Here is a 5,057-nt window from a genome sequence, read left to right as displayed (position 1 = left end):
TCATCTCAAAGATGCAGAAAAAGCATTTGACAAAATTCCATATCCATTCATGATAGAAATTCTTAAGAAACTAAGAACACACCTCAACACAATAAAGGCCGTACACAACAAGCCCACAGTTAACATATTCAACAGTGGAAAGCTGAAGGCTTTTCCTCTAAGATCAGGAACAAGACAAAGATGCACATTCTTGCCGCTTTTTTCAACATGGTATTGGAAGTTCTAACCAGAGCAATTAGACAAGAATAAGAAATAAAAGACATCCAAATTTGAAAGGAAGAAGTAAAACTGTCTCTATTTGCAGCTGGTATGATATATATAGAAAATTCTAAAGACTACCGTAAAAACCTGTTGGAACTAATAAACAAATTCATTAAAGTTACAGGATAGAAAAATCAGTTGGGTTTCTATACACTAATAATGAACTATCAGCAGGAGAAATTAAGAAAACAACCCCAGTTACAATTGCATAAAAAGAATAAAATACCTAGGAATAAATTTAATCAAGGAGGTGGAAGAACTGTACAATGAAAACTATAAGACACTGATAAAAGAAACTGAACAAGGCACAAATAAATGGAAGGATAGTCTATGTTCATGGATATGAAGAATTAATATTGTCAAAATGTTCATACCACCAAAGCAATCTATAGATTCAGTGCACTCTCAATCAAAATTCTAATGGTATTTTCCACAGAAATAGAAAAAAAAATCCTTAAATTTACATAGAACCACAAAAGACCCTAAATGAAGTATTCTTGAGAAAGAACAAAGCTGTAGGCATCACATTTCTTGATTTCAAACTATATTGTGCTTTTCCGCCTGCTCCCCACTCCCTTTGAGTGCCCCTCTGGCTGCACTGCACTCCCTCTGAGCTCTAGGCTCCTGCTAAGCTAGTGGCACCGTCATCTCCCTCCAGACGCCATCATGATCATCTATCTAGACCTCATCAGCCATGATGAGATGTTCTTCTACAAATACAAGATTTGAGAGATTGCAGAAGGGCTGTGTCTGGAGGTGGAGGGAAAGATGGTCAGTGGGACAGAGGGTAACACTGATGACTCATTCATTGGTGGAAATGCCTCTGCTGAAGGTCCTGAGGGTAAAGGTACCAAGAACACAGTAATCACTGGTGATATTGTCATGGACCATCATGTGCAGGAAACCAGCTTCATAAAAAAAGCCTACAAGAAGTACATCAAAGATTATATGAAATCAATCATATAATTGATTGATTTTCAATTTCAGGCAAACTTGAAGAACAGAGACCAGAAAGACTGAGCCTTTTATGACAGGGGCTGCAGAACAAATCAAACACATCCTTGCTAATTTCAAAAAATGACCAGTTCTTTATAGGTAAAAGGATGAGTCCAGATGGCATGGTTGCTCTGCTGGACTACCATTGAGGGTGGTATGACCCCATATATGATTTTCTTTAAGGCTGGTTTAGAAATGGAAAAATGTTAACAAATTTGACTATTTGCATCTATCACCTGCCATCCTAACTTGCTGCTACCTGCCATCCACACACCACCAGGACTTAAGACAAATGGACTTTGTTTTGAACTCTTTGTTTATTTTGATCTTGATTTATTTGGAGTGGAGATATTTTTTAGAGAAAAAACATGTCATGCAGTCTAAAAATAAAATGCATTTAAACTCATTAGAGAGAATGCCTCTTAGTTTAATATGTATTTAAATCCATCCTGTATAGTGTTCCTGGAGAAACTGGAGCCTGGCTGTAGGCCACTACTAGAAAGCATAAGACTGTCTTCAGATTACTCCTACAGTGAAAACTATTTCTGGGACTAGATATAAAAACCAAGAATCAAGTCTTAATTCTGAATGAAGTAAAGGGCAAGACCAAGCTCATAGCAGTGCCAGCATTTGAAGTGTGGATTCCCTACACATTTCATCATCTACAAACAGAAGTAGTTAAATCTGGAAGAGATTACTGAAAGAATAAAAAGAGACTAATACAGTTGGGAAAACCTATATTGTGAAACTATAATAATCAAAACAGTATGGTATTGGCATAAAAACAGACAACACAGATCAACTGAACAGAATTGCAAGCCCAGAAATAAATCCATGCATATATGGCCAATTAATTTATGACAAAGGAGTCAAAAATATGTAATGGAGAAAGAACAGTATCTTCAATAAATGGTGCTATGAAAATTGGACAGCTACATGCAAAATAATGAAACTGGACTGATACATCACACACAAAAAACAACTCGGAATGAATTAAAGACTTGAAACCATAAAACTTCTAGAAGAAAATATAGGGGGTTAAGCTCCTTGACATCAGTCTTGGAAATTATTTTTTTATTTGATACCAAAAGCAAAGGCAGCAAAAGCAAAAATAGACAAATGGGACTACATCAACAGGAAAGGCTTTTGTACAGCAAAGGAAATAATAAAAAAAAATGAAAAGTTAATCTATGGAATGGGAGAAAATATTTGCCAATCATATATCTAATAGGGGGTTAATATCTAAAATATATAAAGAACTCATACAAATCAATAATAAAGATAAAAAAATAATTGGATTAAAAATGGGCAGAGGATCTCAATAGACATTTTTCTAAAAAAAGGCATACAAATGGCCAAGAGATATATGAAAAGGAGCCCAATATAACTAATCATTAGGGAAATGCAAATCAAAACCACAGTGAGATAGCACCTACCCCCTGTTTAGAATGGCTATCATCAAAAAGACAAGAGATAACAAATGCTGGTGAGGATGAGAAGAGAAAGGAACCGTTGAGCACTGGTGATGGGAATGTAAATTGGTGCGGCTACTGTGGAAAACAGTGTGGAGATTCCTCAAAAAACTAAAAATAGAAACACCATATGATTCAGCAATCCCACTAATGGTTATATATGGAAAGGGAAGGAAACCATGACATTGAAGTGATGTTTATTGCATCGTTATTCACAAGAGCCAAAATATGAAAACAACCTAAATGCACATCAATGGATGAATGGACAAAGACAATGTGGTATTATACATATGGTGGAATATTACCCAGCCATGAGGCAGAGAGAAATACTACTTCGTGACAACATGGACGGACCTGGAGGGCATTATGCTAAGTGAAATAAGCCAGAGACAGACAAATACTGCATGGTATCACTTATATGTGGAGTCTTAGGAAGAAAAAAAATTCAAACTCATAGAAATAGAATGTAGAAAAGTGGTTGCCAGGGCTGGAGGGTGGGGGAAGTAGGGGGAGCTTGGCAGGATACAAGAAGGGAGAGGAAAGTGTATTATTTCTTTTTATTGTAGTGACAACCTTGTGAATCAGATACTATGACTAGCACTTCACTGAAGAACCAAGGCCCCATGAGGTTAAGTGACCTGCCTAAGACTGCATAGTGATTTTAGAAATAAAATCCAGATCTTTCTGATTCAAAAATCCCATGCTGTTCCTATGGTTTATTTTTCTCTGTTTTTGTGTGCATTGATTGTCCAAAATCTCCAAATATTTCCACCACTTCAGGTCTCCTGGCAAAGGCAGAAGGGGGCAGCTGCCAGCAGCTGTGGCAGAGGAGAGGGGAGTGCCTGTGGGGGCCCTTTGTAGTAAGGTATTTTTAAACCTGGGCCTTCTCCCTGTGACAAATATTAGATATTTCTTCTGGCTCTTAGACTCTGGGAAGGCTTCCTAGTCTCTTCACAGAAACACACCCAGGAGAGGCAGTGCTCGGGGGTCAGGTGAGGCCAGTCAGCCTGGAGGGGTGTACCCAGGCTTCTCCGGAACGTGGCCTGGGGATGTGTTTGGTTTACCGTGGGATCGCCCTGCCCACAGCCCCTATGGAGAGAAACTGTCCTGAACCACGTGGCTGGGCCTTCTTTGGCCACAGGTGATTGGTCTAGAACTGACCCCCCCAAGGGCAGCCCCAGGGGATAGGCTGCAGGGGCCCCCACCAGAGCTGATGGTGAGGGGCTGGGCTGTCTGGCAGAGGAGCAGAAACAGACGAGCAGAAAGAGCAGAAAAAGAGGCAGCCCACCAAAGAGGTGAGCTGGGTTCTGAGTGCCCCAGGTTCTGAGCATAGGCCCCTTCCTGAATCATGAGGCCCCAGTGTAGCTCCTCTGGGGTTATTGGAATCCTTCAGACCCTTGCAAAGAAGTCCTTATAAGAATCCCCTGATTTGTGACCTAGTTGAGTGAGCGTGATTACGGCAACGAAGAGAAGCATGAGGACCATCCTAGACTGTAGAGCCTGATGTGGCCGGCCCTGCCTCGCTGACAAAGGTCAGGGCTTGGGGGCTGGTGGCCGCCCACACTTGGGTCACTGGTTCTGGTATTTCATAGGGATGGATGTGTCAGGGCCTGATCTGGCGTAAGGGTAACATTTGGGCTAGAGGCCGAGCCGGGAGAAAGGGCAGCAGGTTTCCAGCCGTGACATCACAACATAGCTCAGCTGTGGGGTGTTATAAGTGTGCGTTACTCATAATAGTCAAAGCACTAGTTTATATTTTAAAGCAGATACTTATTGCGTAAATGTTAGCATACCATTCCTATTATCTCACCCCTTGTTTTTTAATTTGTGAATAATTAACTAACTGTCCCCTTTGGCAAGATGCTGAAGTGCCTTTCTGCCTGGGGCAGGGGGAGAGGCCCTCAGGGAGGGGCGTGTGTGTGGGCTTCAAGGAAGACCCACTGGCGGACAGCCCTACTGTGGGGGCCCCACTCTAGGCCTCAGGTCCCACTACCAAGCCTGGGGCCTTAGCACTCCAGGCTGTTTCCTTCCCACAAAGAGATGTAACAAGAATCTTCCTTGGGGTTGCAGAGAGGGTGGAATGAAAACCTGTTGTGAAACTGGCTGTGAATTGTGCAGTCCCTCCAAGGTCAGAGGTCATTCTCAGCCTGGGCATCTCCTTTTTCCCATAAGGACCTTCCTGATCCTCTCTGCATGCCTTCCGCCACCTCCTCATTCTCAGCCAGTGGTTTATCTCTTCCTCATGGAGTGCCCAGGTGGTTCCTGGACTCCCAGCTGTGCCCACCTACCTGTTTACAGGCATCTGCCCACCCCTCACCCCCTACCTCT

General features: G+C 41.9%; 1 pseudogene; it reads left to right on the top strand.

Annotated features, from left to right (window-relative positions):
• The first annotated feature begins 927 nt into the window (after positions 1–927).
• Positions 928–1,537, top strand: LOC118924773 (translationally-controlled tumor protein-like; annotated as a pseudogene).
• The last annotated feature ends 3,520 nt before the right edge of the window (positions 1,538–5,057 follow it).

Source organism: Manis pentadactyla, chromosome 14 (genome assembly GCF_030020395.1).
Source record: "Manis pentadactyla isolate mManPen7 chromosome 14, mManPen7.hap1, whole genome shotgun sequence".
Lineage (NCBI taxonomy): Eukaryota > Metazoa > Chordata > Mammalia > Pholidota > Manidae > Manis > Manis pentadactyla.
The sequence above is the reverse complement of the archived record's forward strand: the minus strand, read 5'-3'. Positions and strand labels throughout refer to the sequence as shown.